Genomic DNA, 21,886 nt, shown 5'->3' with positions numbered 1-21,886 from the left:
AAATATATGTTCAGGCTGTTCTCGTGCCTTTACATTTTGTACTGGCCAGTCCATCAATGAGGATATGAGTTTTTGTCATGAGTAATAAATTAGTTTCGTTTCTGACATTAGGATTGTTCTTTTGTGATTTACCTGTCTGAGCAGAGTGTGATCTAACAATACTATGCAATCCGTGTGATGTAGAAGGAGGAACTTACTTGAATGTGTTTTCAATGTCAAGATTATGGATTTAGTAGGCAAGAATAGATGAGGATTCTCATCAAACTCTGGGATAAGCAAAGTTCCTTGGTACTTCTTAATTCCTTTGATAATATCACAGATCAGTCAACCAATTTTACTTTTCTCTGTCCCTGTAAACTGTTTAGAAATTCAGAATCAATTGCATTCTAATTTGTGTCACTTGGTTTTCAAAACTCTGCATCCTTCAACAATGAAGAGGCAGTCATATTATGACATCCAATATGACTTACATTTTTTTTTACTTTTAGTTTTTGTTTATAAGATATTTTTCCATGCAAATTATATTGCATTTCCCTTGAATTGGTCCTAAGGACAACAAAAACATTACAAGGAAATGTGATGAGACCACTCTGCTTGATATGATGTTAAGACCATCCTTGGGAATCATTATAAGGACTCCACTGGCTATAAGCCCCCATGAAATATTTTGTCCAGATTGCTGTGAGGAATTGCATTTTACCTGTACACAAGAGAAAACAGATACTTCCTCTGTGTAAACATCAGGTTATTCTAGTAAGAGAAATGGAAATAAATGTATATAACACTGGGGAAACTAAGCAATTGAGTTTATTGTAGATGTGCAATATGTGCATGTATGTATATTTACATAAAATATAACACATGTGTATATGGATATGCATACTTGCACACATACCTACATATGTAGTAGATTTTCATTTCCATATAGTTAGCATTATTACATAAATACAGTTCTTTAATGAAATGCTAATTAATAGTTTAAAAATTATTTTGCTTTTTTTTGCATTTACTGTGTCCTTTATATATGTTTAAAGATAAATTTAGATAAAAAATTTGAAGAGTTTGAGTGAACATTGATTTGAATTGGGCAACACCAAACTGAAAATGGTTAGGAACACCTCATCGGCAGGAGCTAGGGGAAAGGTTTTTATCTAGATGACGTGGGAGCAGAGCGAGGAAATTATTTGATTGGCTGTAGTTTAGACAGCTGCCTTATTTGAGAGAACTTAGTTGGCTGTTTGTGGTTAGTTGTTCCTAAGTTCATTTTTCTCCGGTTGGTGTGCATTGATTCTGTCTTTGGTTTCAGTTTGCTTATGTAGGCTATCAAGGCATTAGAGCTATTCTGGTCTAATAGTCTCCTTGTATAGTTGCTTTAACACATTGGCTTATCTTACTTAAACTGCACCATTGTTATTATTTTAGCTGGTGAAAATACTGAGGTTTGGGGAGGCTACGGGTCTTGTTCATAGTCACACAGCTTATAAATGTGCAGTTGTGGTTCTAAGTCTAGCAGTTCTAGCTCCAGAATCTGTGCCCCTTTGCTTTCTCAGGCTTCCTTCAGGTAGAGCTGTGCCATTTGACTGTCAAAGAATTGTGTAAGGAATACAGTTGGTGAAATCACAAGGCCTAGGGATCATTCTCAGCTCCAGTTCTGGATGCGTGTACTCCATTGTTCTGTTCTACTCTTTGACTTTGATTTCTCCTCTGTAAAATTAGAGACTTAAGTCCCTGACATTAAGCTTTTGATTGCCAGTGCATCCATTTCAAAGACATTCCTTTCAAATAAATGAATTGCCAGCATATGACACAGCTGCTCGCAAAACAACTGGGGAAAAAAATAGGCCACTCCACCTTTGAAGATTCCCTTTAGAAAGCTCTGGTTAGGGGCGCCTGGGTGGCTCAGGCGTTGAGCATCTGCCTTCGGCTCAGGGCGTGATCCTGGACTCCCTGGATCGAGTCCCACATTGGGCTCCCTGCATGGAGCCTGCTTCTCCCTCTGCCTGTGTCTCTGCCTCTCTCTCTGTGTCTCTCATGAATAAGTAAATAACATCTTAAAACTAAATAAATAAATGAATGAGTGAAATATTAAAAAAAAAAAAAGAAAGCTCTGGTTAACATAGATTACATAACATAGATAACTTCTTGAATGACCCTGCTTTTCTCTTCCTGTGCCCTAATTCCTGCTCTTATGTTTAAATTCACCCACAAAGAATGAATCCAAGAAACTGTAGGTACTTCACGTTCAACCCTAATAAAGTCAGAACCCCAGGTTTGTGCTTTCTCTCTCTCTCCCTTGCTACGTAGCCCTTGGGGCATGCTGCATATCCTCCAGGGCTTGTGAATAGTAAGTCTTGTCCTTCAGTTTCCTGGTGGCTGTTGCTGAGGTGCAACCTACAATTACAGTAAGAACCACAAGGATCAGTCCAGCCATAGCACTTGTTCTAGAAGGGGAAATGTCTTTGGGGGCTGCTGTGAGTGGTAGGGCTCAGGCGAGGGCCTCAGGCATTCAGGTGGATAGCATCACTATTAATAGGCTGAGACCCAACAGAACTAGACATTGCAGCCGGCATCCTATGACTATATGAAGTGATATTTGGCCAAAAAGTCTGTGCTGGATTATAAATGTTGCTAAATACTTAGGTGAGTGACAGGATGTATGAAAACAAAGTCAAATTTTGTGTGAGATTTAAACTAGGTAGAGACCATGAGTGGAGAAAGTGATCAGTGCAGGCTGCTAAGTACCTGTGAGTTGGTAGAATTCAGTAAAAGGGATATCCACTTTTATTTATTTATTTTTATCGTTTACTTATCTGTTTGACAGAGAGAGCAGAGAACTCAGGCAGAATCTCAGGAGGGGCAGTGAAGTCTTCAGTCTCCTGGGCAGTGAAGTCTTCAGTCTCCTGGAGTCACTAATAGAGGAAGTGCACCCCAGGGCAGTGCACCGCAAACCATAGGCCCATCTAAGTAAAGGGCTGGAGCGCTGCCCGGCGGGGACTCCAGGAGAAGCCGGTTGGTCAGGTCAGGCAGCGGCTCAGGGCGGAGGGGGCTGCGCCCTGCTGCCTTCAGGAGCCCAGGTACACACACCAGAGAATCAGCACAGCAGGCCCCTCCCCCAGAAGACCAGATGGAAGGACAGGGGAAGAGCAAGTTCTTGACCCAGCAGTGCTGGAAAGCTCTAGGGGAAGTGGATGGATTTACAGTATATAGAACCAGAGGGTACCCCTCCTTTTTTCTTTTTCCAGTACAACTCGTTTTTATATCCAATTTTTTTCTCCTTTCCCATCCACTACAATATTTTACCAGCTCTTAATTTTTAAGATTCTTCCTTTTTGACTTTCATATTTCTACAATTACAGATCCTAGATATATTTTTCACTTCTAGATTCCCTTCAACATATTTAACTTAATTTTGGGAGATATACAAGATATATTTTTTTTGTTTTGTGTTTTTTGTTTTCCCTGCCTCATTTTGTTCTACAATGGCAGAAGTTAATACCTTCTAAAATATGACCAGTATGTACCCAGAACCAAGTGGTATACCTTGCTGGTTCATTCTGCGAGATTCCTCATTCCCATTCTGCTCCCCTCTTTTATCTCGTTTATGTTTTTGTGGTCAGTGTTGGGGCCCTCTACACATATTTGTGGTTTATATAAATTTGGGACTGAGCACCTTCTAACATACAGAACTTAACATACTCAGAAACAAGAGGATCACCCTCTAGAACCCCTCAGATAGACTACATTCTCCCTCCACTACAACTTCATCACCACCAGCATCTCCCAGTCCCCAACCCTTTATTTTTCTCTTCTCAATTTTTTTCTTTCTTTTTCTTTTTTTTTTTTTTTTTGTCTCTTCTTCCTTAGGATTCCTGGCCTTTTATTTTCTAATTCTTTGTTTAAAAATTTGTTGTTCACTTTAGTGGTCCTTTTGTTTTATTTCATTCTGATCTTTTTTCTTCTTTTTTATTGGAGTTTGATTATAACACCCAGTGCTCAATCTGACAAGTGCCCCCCTCAGTGCCTGACACACAGTCACCCCAATCCCCCACCCACCTCCCTTTCTACCACCCCTGTTCATTTCCCAGAGTTCAGTGTCTCTCATGTTTTGTCACCCTCACTGATATTTCCCACTCATTTTCTGTTCTTTCCTCTTTATTCCCCTTCATTGTTTTTATATTCCTCAAATGAATGAGACCATATATAATCTTTGTCCTTATCCGATTGACTTACTTCACTTAGCATAATACCCTCCAGTTCCATCCACGTTGAAGCAAATGGTGGGTATTTGTCGTTTCTAATGGCTGAGTAATATTCCATTGTATACATAGACCACATCTTCTTGATCCATTCATCCCTTGATGGACACTGAGGCTCTTTCCACAGTTTGGCTATTGTGGACATTGCTGCTATAAACATTGGGGTACAGGTGTCCTGCCATTTCACTGCATCTGTATCTTTGGGTTAAATCCCCAGCAGTGCAATTGCTGGGTCATTGGGCTGTTCTATTTATTTATTTATTTATTTATTTATTTATTTATTTATTTATTTATTATTTATTTATTTATTTATTTATGATAGTCACAGAGAGAGAGAGAGAGAGAGGCAGAGACACAGGAAGAGGGAGAAGCAGGCTCCATGCACCGGGAGCCCGACGTGGGATTCGAACCCGGGTCTCCAGGATCGCGCCCTGGGCCAAAGGCAGGTGCCAAACTGCTGCGCCACCCAGGGATCCCCGGGCAGTTCTATTTTTAACACTTTGAGGAACCTCCACACAGTTTTCCAGAGTGGCTGCACCAGTTCACATTCCCACCAACAGTGCAAGAGGGTTCCCTTTTCTCCGCATCCTCTCCAACATTTGTGGTTTCCTGCCTTGTTAATTTTCCCCATTCTCACTGGTGTGAGGTGGTATCTCATTGTAGTTTTGATTTGTATTTCCCTGATGGCAAGTGATGCAGAGCATTTTCTCATGTGCTTGTTGGCCATGTCTATGTCTTCCTCTGTGAGATTTCTGTTCATGTCTTTTGCTGATTTCATGATTGGATTGTTTCTTTGCTGTTGAGTTCAATAAATTCTTTAAAGATCGAGGATACTAGCCCTTTATCTGATAGGTCATTTCACTGTGCAGAAGCTTTTTATCTTGATGAAGTCCCAATAATTCATTTTTGATTTTGTTTCCCTTGCCTTCATGGATGTATCTTGCAAGATGTTGCTGTGGCCAAGTTCGAAAGGATGTTGCCTGTGTTCTCCTCTAGGATTTTGATGGATTCTTCTCTCACATTTAGATCTTTCATCCATTTTAAGTTTCTCTTTTGTTATGGTGTAAGAGAATGGTCTAGTTTCATTCTTCTGCACGTGGCTGTCCAATTTTCCCAGCACCATTTATTGAAGAGACTGTCCTTTTTCCAGTGGATAGTCTTTCCTGCTTTGTCCAATATTAGTTGACCACAGAGCTGAGGGCCCATTTCTGGGTTCTCTATTCTGTTCCATTGATCTAAGTGTCTGTTTTTGTGCCAGTTCCACACTGTTTTGATGATCACAGCTTTGTAATACAACTTGAAATCTGGCATTGTGATATCCCAGCTCTGGTTGTCTTTTTTAATATTACCCTGGCTATTCGGGGTCTTTTCTGATTACAGACAAGTCTTAAGGTTATTCCAACTCTGTGAAGAAAGCCCATGGAATTTTAAAAAATATTATTTATTTATTCATGATAGACATAGAGAGAGAGAGGCAGAGACACAGGCAGAGGGAAAAGCAGTCTCCATGCCGGGAGCCCTACCCGGGACTCGATCCCAGGACTCCAGGATTGCACCCTGGGCCAAAGGCAGGCACTAAACCACTGAGCCACCCAGGGATCCCCAAACCCATGGTATTTTATAGGGATTGCATTAAATGTGTAAATTGCCCTGGGTAACATTGACATTTTCACAATATTAATTCTGCCAATCCATGAGCATGGCATATTTTTCCATCTCTTTGTGTCTTCCTCAATTTCTTTCAGAAGTGGTCTGTAGTTTTTAGGGTATAGATCCTTTACCTCTTTGGTTAGGTTTATTCCTAGGCATCTTATGCTTTTGGGTGCAATTGTAAATGGGATTGACTCCTTAATTTCTCTTTCTTCAGACTCATTGTTAGTGTATAGAAATGCCACTGACATCTGGGCATTGATTTTGTATCCTGCCACCGTGCCAAATAGCTGTATGAGTTCTAGCAATCTTGGGGTGGAGACTTTTGGGTTTTCTATGTAGAGTATCATGTCATCGGCGAAGAGGGAGAGTTTGACTTCTTCTTTGCCAATTTGAATGCCTTTAATGTCTTTTTGTTGTCTGATTGCTGAGGCTAGGACTTGTAGTACTATGTTGATTAGCAATGGTGAGAGTGGACATCCCTGTCTTGTTCCTGATCTTAGGGAAAAGGCTCCCAGTGCTTCCCCATTGATAATGATATTTGCTGTGGACTTTTCATAGCTGGCTTTTAAGATACTGAGGAATGTTCCCTCTATCCCTACACTCTGAAGAGTTTTGATCAGGAATGGATGCTGTATTTTGTCAAATGCTTTCTCTGCATCTATTGAGAGGATCATATGGTTCTTGTTTTTTCGCTTGTTGATATGATCTATCGCGTTGATTGCTTTATGAGAGTTGAACCAGCCTTGTATCCAGGGGATAAATCCCACTTGGTCATGGTGAATAATCTTCTTAATGTACTGTTGGATCCTATTGGCTAGAATTTTGTTGAGAATTTTTTTAAAGATTTTATTTATTTATTCATGAGAGACACACAGCGAGAGAGAGAGGGAGGGAGGGAGAGGCAGAAACACAGGCAGAGGGAGAAGCAGACTCCATGCAGGGAGCCTGACATGGGACCAGATCCCAGGACCCCAGGATAACTCCCCAGGCTGAAGGTGGCGCCAAACTGCTGAGTCACCTAGGTGTCCCCTTGTTGAGAATTTTTGCATCTGTGTTCATCAGGGATATTGATCCATAATTCCCCTTTTTGTTGGGGTCTTTGTTGGTTTTGGAATTAAGGTGATGTTGGACTCATACAACGAGTTTGGAAGTATTCCATCTCTTTCTATCTTTCCAAACAGCTTTAGTAGAATAGGAATTGTTTCTTCATTAATGTTTGATAAAATTCTCCTGGGCAGCCATTTGGCCCTGGACTTTTGTGTCTTGGGAGGTTTTTGATGACTGCTTCCATTTGCTTCCTGGTTATCAGCCTGTTCAAGTTTTCTATTTCTTCCTGTTCCAGTTTTGGTAGTTTGTAGCTTTCCAGAAATGCATCCATTTCTTCTAGATTGTCTAATTTATTGGCGTATAACTGCTCATAATATGTTTTTAAAATCATTTGTATTTCCTTGGTTTTGATGGTGATCTCTCCTTTTTCATTCATGAATTTTATTAATTAGAGTCTTTTCTCTTTTGTTTTTAATAAGGCTGGCTAATGGTTTATCTATCTTATTAAATCTTTCAAAGAACCAACTCCTGGTTTTGTTGATCTGTTCTACAGTTCTTCTGGTCTCTATTTCATTGAGTTCTGCTCGAAATCTATTAACTCTCTTCTACTGGATTTAGGTTTTATTTGCTGTTCTTTCTCCAGTTCCTGTAGGTGCGAGGTTAGCTTGTGTATTTGAGTTTTTTCCAATTTTTTGAGGGATGCTTGTATTGTGATGTATTTGCCTCTCAGGACTGCCTTTGCGGTTTCCCAAATATTTTGAACGGCTGTATCTTCATTCTCATTAGTTTCCATGAATCTTTTTAACTCTCTCTAATTTCCTGGTTGACCCTTTCATCTTTTAGCAGGATGGTCTTTAAACTCCACATGTTTGAGTTTCTTCCAAATTCCTTCTTGTCATTCAGTTCTAGTTTCAAAGCATTATGGTCAGAAAATATGCAGGGGACAATCCCAATCTTTTGGTATTGGTTGAGACTTGATTTGTGACCCAGTATGTGGTCTATTCTGGAGAAAGTTTATGTGCACATGAGAAGAATGTGTATTCAGTTGCGTTTGGATGTAAAGTTCTGTAAATATCTGTGAAATCCATCTGGTCCAGTGTATCATTTAAAGCTCTCGTTCTTTGGAGATGATGTGCTTAGGAGATCTGTCATTTGTAGAAAGCACCGTGTTAAAGTTTCCCAGTATTGGTGTATTATTATCTAAGTATGTCTTAACTTTGGTTATTAATTGATTGATATACTTGGCAGCTCCCGCATTCAGAGCATAAATATTGATGATTGTTAGGTCTTCTTGTTGGATAGATCCTTTAAGTATGATACAGTGTCCCTCTTCCTCTCTCACTACAATCTTTGGGATAAAGTTTATCTGATATGAGGATGGCTACACCTGCTTTCTTTAGAGGACCATTTGAATGGTAAATGGCTCTCCAACCTTTTATTTTCAGGCTGTAATTGTCCTTAGGTCTAAAATGAGTCTCTTGTAGACAGCAAATAGATGGATCCTGCTTTTTTACCCAGTCTGAAACCCTGCGCCTTTTGATGGGGTCATTAAGCCCATTCACGTTCAGAGTTACTATTGAAAGATATGAGTTTAGTGTCATCATGATACCTATTCAGTCCCTGTTTTTGTCTATTGTTTCCTTGGACTTCCTCTTTTACAGGGTCCCCTTTAATATTTCTTGCAGAGCTGGTTTGGTGGTCACACATTCTTTCAGTTTCTGCCTACCTTGGAAGCTCTTTATCTCTCCTTCTATTCTGAATGAGAGCCTTGCTGGATAAAGTATTCTTGGCAGCATGTTCTTCTCATTTAGGACCCTGGCTATATCCTGCCAGCCCTTTCTGGCCTGCCAGGTCTCTGTGGAGACGTCTGTTGTTACCTTAATACTCCTCCTCATAAAAGTCAGGGATTTCTTGTCTCTTGCTGCTTTCAAGATCTTCTCTTTATCTTTGGAATTTGCAAGCTTCACTATTAAATGTCTAGGTGTTGAACTGTTTTTATTGATTTTAGGTGGGGGGTATCTCTCTGGATCTGAATGCCTGTTTCCCTTCCCAGATTAGGAATGTTTTCAGCTATGATTTGTTCAAATACATATTCTGGACCTCTGTCCCTTTCAACGCTCTGGGGAACCCCCATTAAATGTAGATTTTTCTTCCTCAGGCTGTCACTTATTTCCCTTAATCTATTCTCAGGATCTTTTAATTGTTTGTCTCTTTTTCCCTCAGTTTCCCTTTTTGCCATCAACTTGTCTTCTAGGTCACTCACTCGTTCTTCTACCTCATTAACCTTTGTCGTTAGGACCTCTAGTTTGGATTGCATCTCATTTAATTGAGTTTTAATTTCTGCCTGATTAGCTCTAAATTCTGCCGTCATGAAGTCTCTTGAGTCCTTTATGCTTTTTTTTAGAGCCACCAGTAATTTTACAATTGTGCTTCTGAATTGGCTTTCTGACATTGAATTGTAATCCAGATTTTGTAATTGTATGGGAGAGAGGACTGTTTCTGATTCTTTCTTTTGAGGTGAGGTTTTCCTTTTAGTCATTTTTCTCAGTGCAGAGTGGCCAAAAACAAGTTGTATTGGGAAAAGGAGAAAAAGAGAGAAGAGAAAGAAGAAAACGAAAAGAAAAAAGAAGGAAAAAAGAAGAGAAGAGAAGAAAGAGGGGGGAAGAAAACAGAAAACAAAAAACAAGGGGGAGTATCCTCTGATTCTGTGTACTATAAATCCCTCGACTTCCCCTGGAAGTTTCCAGTGCATCTTGGGTCAATAATTTGTTTTTCTCCTGTCCATCTAGCTGGTCTTCTGGGGGAGGGTCCTGCTGTGCTGATTCTGAGGTGTGAGCACTTGGGGAGCTGCTCAGCCCCCTGCCTGGTGCAGGGCTCACTGAAAGTTGTTTAACGTGTTTACACTGTGAGGCCACTGTGAGGCTCAGTGGGGGTTGTTTATCCTGTGAGGCCCCTGTTCCCTGCTGGCCCCACTCCATCCCGGGCACACGGTGACACCAGGAGGAACAACAACAGTGGTGGGGGCCAGCTCTCCAGCCCTAGAGTCAGCTCCTGCAGTAACAACCGCAGCTGCCAGTCGCAGGGGCCTGGATGCTCCGGGGGCGGGCCGCTGATCTGCTCACCTCGGGGCCGCCTGGCAGCAGGAGTGCCCTTGCTATCCTGGGCCCTCCCGGCCTCTGCCTGTCCCGGGGGGAGCGCCGGATCTTGGGCCGTGTTCCCGGCGCCCTGTGCTCTGGGGCCTGTGCTGTTGGAATTGTGCTCCCGGCAGCACAGCCCCCTCTGCGCAGAGCCTCTGCCGGAGCTGCTTCCAGGCTGCTCCCGGGGCCGTGCAGCTCCCTACGCGCAGAACCTCCTACCGAGCCGCCTCCGAGCTGCTCACGGGTCCAGCCGGGAACGTGCTGCAGCCCTTTGGGGGAGCTCCGCCCTGGGGTGTGGTGAGGTCTCCCTGGGCGCAGGTGCTCTGTGGGCATCCCCGCCCTCCTGGGATCCTGTTCCAACTGTCTGCCATCGCCTTTCCCTCCGGGAAGATTGGTGAAGCTCCTGCTTCTCCCGGACGGGGCTTTCCTGTCCTGGGGGCACTCGCCGCAGCCTTAGCCCGGCTCCTTGCGGGGCCCTTCCGCCTTGGATGCCTTTTGTTTCTTTTTTTCTTTCCCCCCGCCCACCCCCGCCCCCGTCTTCCTACCTTAATAGAAGCGTGAACTCTTCTCACTGTAGCATTCCAGCTGTTCTCTCTTTAAATCTCAAGCCGAATTCGTAGGTTTTCAGGATGATTTGAAAGTTATCTAGGTAATTTGGTGGGGACGGGTGACTTGGGGACCCTACTCTTCTGCCATCTTGCCCTCCACCTATTTATTTCCATTTTGTGCGGTTATCATCATTTCACAGTGCCTGATTCAAGGAAAGAGTCCTGGTTGCTCCTTCCTGGGAAAGGCTGGGGAAATGTGGCTCTGCTGGGCGCTCCTATGCATTTGCTCCCCTATGATGTTACTGCTGAAAACATACAGTTCATAGACAGAGCAAGGCCCCTGAAGAATGTCCCTGTCATCTCATGAAGGAGTGTCAAGGATTAGGGACAGGCCAAGGAAGACTGATTAAAAGGGACCGTTAGAGCAACGAGTTCATTATTGACCTGATAGGGGAGTTCTCTGGAATAACTCGAGTGATACCTGGGTTGAAGGAGAAAGAGAATCAAATGGGATATGAGGGAGTAAAGGACTAACATGCGCTACTTGGGAAAAGCCCTGTCTGAGGGAGAGGAAAGCCAGATATGAAGTTTTACATTTGCTGAAGGCAAACATTCTCGTGTATCCATCTTTGATTGCAGGGTCTAACATCCTGCCTTGTAAGTGCATTGTTAAATGAGAGAATAAAGAATGGTGTTTTTGCTTTTCTAAATAATTAGGCTTTGACTAGAGGGCAGCTTCAGATTCCTTCTAGAGACTAAATTTTATCACATTTTTGTCATTTCACAGTAGAATTTTTTTTTTTTTACTGTGTTGGGTAAACAAAATTGGCTTGGCTCTTTTCTTAAAAAATGATCTCTAGATGCAAGGTACACAGTTATATCAGCAAGTATGGATCAGTTATTAAACTATCAGTGACTCTGCTTAACATTTACCAATTTGTGAAATTCTTTTGAAACTCATAACCCCAACTAAGATTATGAAATCTTTCTTTATAAAACAAAGAATCAATAAACCAATTAAAGACCCCTATCATGAGCAACACAGTGACAGAATGAATTTATTAATATAAACTCTTTTTCAGAGATTCTTAAAATCTGAAAATTTGGGCAGCCTGGGTGGCTCAGCAGTTTAGTTCCACCTGCAGCCCGGGGTGTGATCCTGGAGTCCTGGAATCGAGTCCCCTGTGGGGCTGCCTGCATGGAGCCTGCTTCTCCCTCTGCCTGTGTCTCTGCCTCTCTCTCTCTCTCTGTGTCTCATGAATAAATAAAATCTTAACCAAAAAATCTGAAGATTTAATTTGGGTTCAAACACTAAAAGGAATATGCCATAAGCTTGCTGCTGGCAAATGTTTCAATCCTCAAAGCCGTCTGGGCTCAATCCCTCTCTACAGGAGGGAAAGGCACAGTCCATTGCCTTGAAATGCTCATGGTATGTCAGCCCAGCTGTGCAGGGAGCCTCTTTCTGGCAGTGCAAAGAGCATACATGGTGATTAGGATATGAGTTGAGGGAGTGATAGCAGGGCTTGCTTTGCTATTTTACTTTTTTCTGACCTGGAGACTTCCAGGTGAGCGTCCTATCAATGCCCTTACTGTGAAAAAGGATTCAGTAAAAATGATGGACTGAAGATGCATATTCGTACTCGCACCAGGGTAAGATTATATTGTCTCATTAATATTTATTATAAAACTATACTTGGTTTTTTTTTAAACATATTTAACTTGGCATGAGAAAATAAAAGTATTGTATCTAAAATTTCGTGTTTATATTTATGATGGATATTTGGGGATACATTTAAAGAAATAAAAGTCCAGACCTCAAAAGTGTCCCGATTCTTTGACTTATGAATAAGTGCTTAGGAGTAGTAGGAATTATAAATGGCAAACTGCCAAATAAATAGATCATGACATTTTAATACTAAAAACTATAAAAGACACTGCCTTGCAGAGCATTTGCCAGTGAGAGGAACATTCTTGAATGGAGGTCTGTGACCACTAAGTAATGCGTATGAGCAAATACATTTTCAAGAAAGATGTTGAAAATAATGTTAAGTATTAGAAGGGGCATAAAAAGGAAAGAACAAGTCACTGCTTCACAGGTACTGCCTGGTATGGCCTTCCACTGGACTGTGGTCATTCACTTACATATGGCTTTCCCATACTCAAGCATCTGCCTCACCTGCTATGTAAAAACCCACGAGCAGTTCACCCTCCATGCAGCTGCATTTCTTAACTCACTATTTCTGTTTAGAGCACGTTAGATATTTCATATGAACTTGCCAGTTGGAAATCGGATGTTTTAAATAGTTGTTGATTTTGCTTTACCCATCTTTTCACTGCATTATCTTTTGCACAGTTCCTTTTCAGTCTGGCCTTTTAAAGGTGCTCATGGTCTGTACATAAAGGACATATTTTTCCAGCTTTTAAGAGACATGCTTAATCCCCTAAGAGTAATTCTAATTTAGGCCTTTCCTGGATTTCACTTTTTACCTTAGCTATAAAATAAAAACTAGAAAAAACACATAATAATAATAATAATAATAATAATATCCTTTCTAGTATAATAATATTCTAGCCTTCCACTTCAGTTCTGTAGGCCATAAAAGATAGCCTCGGAGGCCCTGTGAAGAAAATAACTCTTCTTGTTCTTCTGGTGGAGAACAGAAACAGCTTCTGTACTCATTAAAGCAAATCCATAGCAGGTTTCTCCTTCTGGTTTATAACACCATATTTATATTATATGAATATTAGTAATTGGAATATTTACTGAGTATAAAATTACTTCATAAACAATAAAGGATTAGGCAAATATGACTACTTGTAATGATATGACTTAAATATATATTTCACAATGAGCACTTTTTTTTTTAAAGATTTTATTTATTCTTGAGAGACACAGAGAGAGAGAGAGAGGCAGAGACACAGGCAGAGGGAGAAGCAGGCTCCACACAGGGAGCCCGACATGGGACTCTATCACAGGTCTCTAGGATCACACCCTGGGCTGAAGGCGGAGCTAAACCACCCGGGCTGCCCCACAGTGAACATTATTAAAGAGATTTAAGTTAGTTTTAGTTCACCTTAGGAAGTTATCTTACATGTGTGCCGTTTTCATAATGGCATTAATAATGTGTTTTAAAGATGCCAGCATGCAAGCAAAGGAACCTTGGTTCCTGTCATCGAAACTAGTGATGTTAACCAAAATTTGGGCACGATGGTACCTAATATGTTACCGCACGTGATTACCAATGATAGACATGATGGTACCACAGAAGAAAATCACTGCAGGAAAAAAATATACCTTCTGGGTCCTCTCAAGAAAGTGTGATATTTTGGGATGCCTGGGTGGCTCAGCAGTTGGGCACCTACCTTTGGCCCAGGGTGTGATCATGGAGTCCTGGATCAAGCCCCACATCGGGCTCCCTGCATAGAGCCTGCTTCTCTCTCTGCCTGTGTCTCTGCCTCTCTCTCTCTATCTCTCATGAATAAATAAATGAAATCTTTAAAAAAAAATAAAAGAAAGTGTGATATTTCCAGTTCAGTTAATCAGTTTTTTACTTTGCCTTAATATAAAGTTTATTAATGAGACTGATACAAATAGTGGTAACAAATAGAAAGGCAACTAATCCCATGCCAGGTACTAGTCTGGGCTTTCACAAGTATTTATTTAAGAAGCCTCACATAATTTAGATCTCATAACTTGGTAATGCATTAAAAAACCCTTTTAGGCCTCTGTAAGGTAGATATTCGTATGATCTCTTTGTAAAAAATGAGAAATTGAGGCATAAGCAGGCAAGGAGCAGAATTGAGGTGGGAACCCAAGCAGATGGGCTGCAGAATCAATCCCCTTACCTACCACACACATTTGCCTTTTATTTACTTAAATATTTTGACTCTACTGACTGAATACTTTCTTGTATATTTTTAAACTAAATGAACTGCAGTAATGATCCCAGATATAAAAACCTCATGTTCATTTGAATATTTGAGCCTTAACTCAAGGTTTCTGAAACTGCCTCTAGGTGTCCAGGGACAGGTGGTACCTTTTAGCAGCTTTCAAGCACTAACTGCAGGGAAAGAAAACAAACCCCAGCTTTTGATTAAGGGCACAGTCTACAGTGCCTCAACTAGAAGCACCCAGGATTTTAGGCCAAATCCCATACGATTCGTGGAGAACTCCAAAGGAACAGGGTAAATATATATAAGCCTCTTAGGTTTTGCCTCAAACTCTTCTTTACTTCTTTTTCATGCATTATTTGTATTTTTATCACAGACAGCTTTAGTTTTGAAATTGTATTTCCTAAGCATTGAATGGTCGCAGATATTCTTTGCATATTAGTGCAGTTTTCCAAAAACTATTTAAGATTATCAGCCGATGCAATCTAATTAATACCAAGAACCAAAAGACACACTTAAAAAAAAAGTCCTAGAGGAACAATCTATACAAATTCATATTTTCCCTTTTTACTTTGGTTTCATAGGACCAAATACAAAGAAGATATCACTACATTTGGACCTTGACGCATGTCAGTTTCAGTTTTGTATTCACATTACATTTAGTATTTGGATAGTTCTAATCCTAGGCTTTTTTGTCCTATTTCAAAAGATAATTTTAATTCTGTTACAGCAACAACAAAAACTATACTATTCAGCATGTTACATCTTTGAGAAGGTTGAGTTAGTCTACACAAAATGCCATGCCTTGCCTGCACCCTCAGATTTGCATTCTGTGGTTACTGCATGGATGCCTCAGCGAGGGAACACAGAATCCTTTCACTCTGGTTATTGTTTACGGGGTCCAGTAAGGGCTGCAAGTGTGGGAGACAATTTTGCTAAAATCCACAATATACTAAAAGGCTGAATAGTCTTTGGTCTTTTATGAAGAGGCCATGGCTTAAGTCCAAGGCTTAATTTCCTTTTATCCATTTCCAACACCAAATTAAAGATGTTTTCAAATCCTTACCCAAATCTTTGCTTTTTGTTATTCTCTTTTTGGCTTCTTGCCACTGAATCTTTGCATTATTCATGAGAACCCACACTCTTGCATGATTGGGGAAATAAAGGGTTCTGAAGTGCACATCTTTCTTTTACCTACTTGTTAGCAGTCCTCCAAAAAGAGTTGTTGCAAGAGGAATAGGTCAAAACAATTCACTTAAATGAAATTTGTTTATATTTATAGGTTTCAAATATCCATTGAGTGTAAAGGTAGATCTGCTTAACTTTATACACTAGAGAGGGGCTTAGAAAACATGCTTAAAGTTGTTTAAAATCTCTAAGAATCTTATGTTTTGTCTGTCCCTACAAAGAATCAAAAAAATTTAAAAATTAGATAATAACCCCTGCTCCTCCAAAAAAGCCTTCAAGCTCCACAATTTAAAAATGTATTTTCTCTGCAGGTACTTTGTCATGATGAGCGCATTTGAGCATGTTCTGTGGAAGATAAACAGTGGAAGATAAACATAATATTGGGCTTCAGTTATATAGAGCCTTCCAAAAGAAATAAAGTGACTAGTTAATCCTTAGAGTACTGGAATTTGCTGGACTGTTCGCTAAAAGAATATTTAGGAGATTGCCTATGTGTTTCTGTATACATGTGCTCAAATCTTGATGCTCTGGTCTGAGGAAAGAGCAGAAGAAAGACAAGTGTAGGACCCCGGACCTCAAAGTAGAAGGTAAGCATTGTAAAGAATATGTGTGTAGTGGTGTGTGTGTGTGTGTGTGTGTGTGTGCATGTGTGTGGCAGCAGGTGAGAGTGAAGCGAAGAGGACAGCTAACCGTTTACACCACTGTCCTTGGTGACACTTGGCGTTCAGCAGCCAGAATCTCTTAAGAGATTTTTCCTGATTATTTCCGAAGCTGCCATGTGGAAACCTCTGGCCTAGGTGAGCTTTACTCCAAAGCTCCCAAGTATAATTCCAAAGTATTTTTTTTTTATTGATGATGATACCATCTCTCAAGTTTGAAGATTGAACTAAGTTTTATTACAATTCAGTTGGTCATTTTGCCTTGCTGCTAAGTGTGTGTGTGTGTGTGTGTGTGTGTGTGTGTGTGTGTGTTTTCAGCAGTCTCTCTGGATATTGAAAAATATACAGGCACATACACATAAATGGCCAATACCATGAAGCATCTCAGAGTGCAGAAATATGTACTTTTCTAGGCACAGAAGAGAAATCTAACTCCTAAACCCTCTCACAAACTGGGTCTTGAAAATTAAATGAATCAACATCAACCATATCTCTCAATTTCTTGTGTCTGTAGCAGCCACACTGCTGGTGGCACTGACACTAGGGACAAAGCCCTTGTGCTTGAATTGGTTGGCAGTTCATAGCAAAATAGGAGCTGAGACAAGCAAACCAAGATGCTGTAGGTACAATTATCAAGACACTTACAAATATTGTGCAGTTTCCAGAAAAACCATTTCCTGCCCTGGTCAGGTCAACCTCTGGAGTGATGTCTCATTTCTCTTCCATGCCAATAAATAAGTGGTGAAGATCAGCCTCCTAATGTGGAGGGGGGATCAGCAGAAAAGAATAAAATTGATATTTTATATTGGTAATAGTTGTGGGAATTTTAACTTTATTTTTAAATCTATGCTATTTCAAATATTTAATTCATGGCACATGTTAGTGACAGATTTCAGAAAAGTACAACTTTTTTTTTTTTTTAGATTCTTAGAAATTGTTGCCCTTTGTTCCTGAAATTTCCCTTGAGGCCTTTGCATATTTCTGTTCTTTTTGTGTGTTCCTTAGTTTCTCTTCTTACCACGAGTTCCAGAGTTTGATTTTGTGAATCAAACAAATTCACATTAAATCAATAGAGAAATGTATTTTGAAAATTTTCCTGTGAGCTGCTGTTTTACCATGTTATCCTCTAGTAGAGAATTATTTCCCATAATTGCACAAGACACAAAAGTGTCTTAGAACATTTTTAAGAAAAACGCATGTAATACAAATCAAAAACACAAGGCTGGAACATCCCTTGCGAAAATCAAAAGGAAGGGCAATTAAGTACAGTTTTTAGACAAAGACTTTGAATCCAGAACTCAGAATCAGATGAATGGCTTGGCTGGAATTATATAATCATACATTGGCAAAAAGCACAACAAAAAACTATATTGAATTGCAGTAATTTTTTAACTTCCTAATAGTACCCTGATAAGATTAAATTGCATCCCACACTGCAACAAATCAGAAGTAGTTCATATTTGATTGACACATAATTTTTATTATCTATCCTATGTTAGTCAAAGTGATGAATTGCTTTTATTCTTATTTATCAGGATGAAGGATTTAAGCTTCATCCTCTTCAAAATGACAGATAAGTAATTTTATTTGGAAGTTAGTAGATATTTAATAATCATTCCAATTACTTATAAGTGTTAATTATAGAATATGATTCCCAAATATTTAGTTTGAATAATATTTCAAATCAATAAATAGAAGGCAGCAATTTCATGACTACTCCAATTAAAGCATTCTGAACAAGAAAACAAATCTTCATGTAGAACTGCATTTTAATAACTGTCATCATAACCAGGTATGTAGTTAGCACTAACAAGACTTGATCTGTTTTACCTGTCTTTCCCAGCATTCACCTTTAAGTAAGGGCCACCTCTGTGCCTCATACCAGCTAACCCATGAACTTATGCAACCCACATTCCATACTCAGTTATCCCAGGACTTGCCACATGTTGCCATCCGATTCCAGTTGCACCTGTCTGTTGCCCCTTAGATCACACTCTCATGGTCAGCCTTGCTCCAGGCTGTGATTCTATTTGTAATACTTGGTTTTCCCAGCTATGACTCCTTGTGCTTCTTAAGAACAATGGTTTGGACCCTCCATTTCCTTTCTGGATTTTTGGCTCCTTCTTGTTGAATTCCTAACCTAGCTGTGACATGTAGGATTTGAAGTGTCTGACCAGTACCCCAGTTGAGCCCATTCAGGTTATAATGCTGTTACATATTTAAGAGTGAACTAAAGAAGATTGATAGTAAAAAAAAAAAAAAAAAAGATTGATCGTAGTCGTGGTATATGCATTTTTATACGTAAATGAGAAACCATTTTTCTGACATATTTGTTCCAAACCTATATTTATTTCTTCTGGTAAAATGCTCTATTTACCTATCAGCCAAATGCTAATAAAAGTTACTTGATATATGAATTCTACTATGAAATATGAATTCACACCATGAAATATGAATTCACACCATGAAATATGAATTTAGGTTTTTTCTGCATTTTGACCAATCCAAAGAATTATTGACATTTATAACTATCTGTGATTAAATGATAAAAGATAATGTATATAAAAACATTTTAAATAGTACATTCTACAGGTGCTTATGAGAATATTATCATTATGTACAGCAAGTAGCCTCAAGATTAACCAATTTTTTAGCTCATTACTAAACCCTGCATGGAGACTGCTTCACCCTCTGCCTGTGTCTCTGCCTCTCTCTCTCTCTCTCTGTGTGTTTCTCATGAATAAATAAATAAAATCTTAAAAAAATAATCTCCTCCATACCTCATATGAAAACAATTTCTTTTCAAATAATAATGTATCTTAGTGAGAACACACGATTAGCCAACTAATGCAGTCACATGACAATTATTTTGAAGAGTAACATGTAATTTACTTAGCAAAGGAACCTGAATTTTTCTACATTTTATTTATTTATTTGAGAGAGAGAAAGAGAGTGTGAGAGAGAGTGCACGATCAAGGGAGAGACAGAGGGAGAGGGAGGAACAGACTCCTCGCTGAGCAGGGACCCCAATGTGGGACTCAATCCCAGGACTCTGGGATCATGACCTGTGCCAAAGGCAGTTGTTTATCTGGCTTAACCACCCAGACACCCATTTTTCTACATTTTAAAAGATAGGAAAAGTAGGTAAATGTGGGTTTATGTGTGATTCATATTATTCACGGGGAAAAATTGGAATACTCTTCAAAATATGGGTCAACTGATCTCACTAAATATTTTGAAAATGATATAACTTTCTGCCTTGCTTAGGATGTAAGGATCATGTCCCTATCCAGAAATTTAATTTATAACCCACGAAGGAATGCATTCAATACATTTAGTCTTTGTTCTAAATAGTATACTCCAAAATGAAAATACAGCTCACTGGATAAAAAGTGTTCATAACTATGTATTTTCTAAACATAAGTGGACAAATTTGTTGAAATCAAAGCCACATCACAAAAACTAACCCAAAATAATTTGCTGGAGAGAAGTTCATGCATACTAGAACTCATGGAACTCTAGCTCTGGCTAAAGACTTTGCAAATAAATCTTGTGCAGCATAGTGCATTGGGGGTTAGAGGCTATTTAGTATAAATAAGCAAAAACAGAGCTTGTATTTGACATACCCTGTTACAGAAGGCTTTCCCCCAAGGTTTTCAAGTATTGGAATTCATAATAGAAAGCCAAATATGTCTTTGGAGGTTTAATGGATCTCATCAATTATATGACATTTTAAAACGTGTGTATTTGGACCATGAGCTACGTACTATTTGAAAAATCCTAATGATGCTTGTTCTGGGGATATGCCTGAAATTTTAATTTCCAAATTTGGGAAATCATTGAACTTTATTACAGGAAAAGGTAACTCTAGACTCTGTGCCAAGCAGAATATAAGGTTTTTCATTTATAACTCTCAGTTTCCTGTAACAACCAACAAGGTAGGCATTCTTCACACAATATGTAGAGAAAGACTTTGCAATTCAGGCTGTAAGAACAAGCTTTGTGGGGAGTTCTCAGACTCATTCATTCATTCATTTATCTTAAGCAAATAAACTAATGCTTCATTCATTGAGAAAGATATGTTTATCTACCACAGATTAAAAAGGAAATGGCACAGTTCCCACATCTGCAGGAATGAATGGTCATTGATCCAAGAAATTCCTTTCAAGAATGGGATGATGGAGCAGGAGTTTAGAATCTAGAAAAGATCAGAGAAAGACTAGAAGATAGACTTATGCTTCTGGAAAAGGTACTATATATCTACTGATAGATACAGGTTTCATAATTTCATTTTGAATCTCAAGGTGCTGAGGGACACCATATTCTTTCGGTACTCTTTATTCTTTTTCCTTTCCTGGTAGTTACTCCATACTTCAGAGCTAGCATATTCTCCTGAAAGAGTTCTATCTTTTTTTTTTTTAACTTTTATTTATTTATGATAGGCACACAGTAAGAGAGAGAGAGAGGCAGAGACACAGGCAGAGGGAGAAGCAGGCTCCATGCACCGGGAGCCTGACGTGGGATTCGATCCTGGATATCCAGGACCGCGCCCTGGGCCAAAGGCAGGCGCCAAACCGCTGCGCCACCCAGGGATCCCTCCTGAAAGAGTTATAGGAACCAGGGCAGCCTGGGGGGCTCAGCGGTTTGGTGCAGCCTTCAGCCCAGGGCATGATCTTGGGAGACTTGGGATCGAGTCCCACGTCGGGCTCCCTGCATGGGGCCTGCTTCTCCCTCTGCCTGTGTCTCTGCCTCTCTCTCTCTCTCTCTCTCTCTCTCTCTCTCTCTCTGTGTGTCTCATGAATAAATAAATAAAATCTTAAAAAAAAAAAAAGAGTTCTAGGAACCAGAGAAAGTATTACAAACTTCTCATTCCCCAGTGTTTTGATCCTCAAATTCCTGTGGAGGAGAACCCAGGAGGCTTTTTAAATTAAATTCAGTTTAATTCAGTTAAAAAGTATTCTCTTTCTCAGAAGACCATCTGTTATGCCTCTCTCTGATTGTTCTTTTCTCCCTTCTTATGTATTAACTGGAAAACACCATCACTTCCACCTTTGGAAACTCTCCTTCCACCCTCATCCTCATTTGAGGCAAAGATGAGATGAGCTGCATTTATATTAAAGTTCTTATTTCAGTTTGTTTAAAGGCTTGACTTATTTGAAGCACTCATTTTCTTTTTTTGACTCCCTAACCTGAGCAATCTGTCGACAATCTATGACCCAGTGGAAGAAAGGTGACAAAGCTGGGGTTGGAAACATGCAGTATGTAGACAAGAGTGATTTTTTATGACCTTTGACATAGTCTGATATGAGTCATATCTGCGTCCATCTGATTCAGTATTCTATTACCAATAGAATATCTAAAGAGTATGGCATCAAGTTTCATATTTAGGTTCATCCAGCTTCTTTTGGTAACATACAACCGTAATAGTTTAGAGCTAGAATGGACTTCTGCTTCTCCACTTAGTCCAATGCCCTCAAGTATCTTATAAAAAAAGTAATAACTTCTGA

General features: G+C 39.7%; 1 long non-coding RNA gene across 4 annotated transcripts in view; it reads left to right on the top strand.

Annotated features, from left to right (window-relative positions):
• The window catches only part of LOC140612209 (uncharacterized), a 72,594-nt gene that overhangs the window by 982 nt on the left and 49,726 nt on the right, over positions 1 to 21,886 (top strand). The window lies entirely within an intron of this gene.

The sequence above is a fragment of the Canis lupus genome, chromosome 21 (assembly GCF_048164855.1).
Source record: "Canis lupus baileyi chromosome 21, mCanLup2.hap1, whole genome shotgun sequence".
In the NCBI taxonomy this organism is placed as follows: Eukaryota; Metazoa; Chordata; class Mammalia; order Carnivora; family Canidae; genus Canis; species Canis lupus.
The sequence above is the reverse complement of the archived record's forward strand: the minus strand, read 5'-3'. Positions and strand labels throughout refer to the sequence as shown.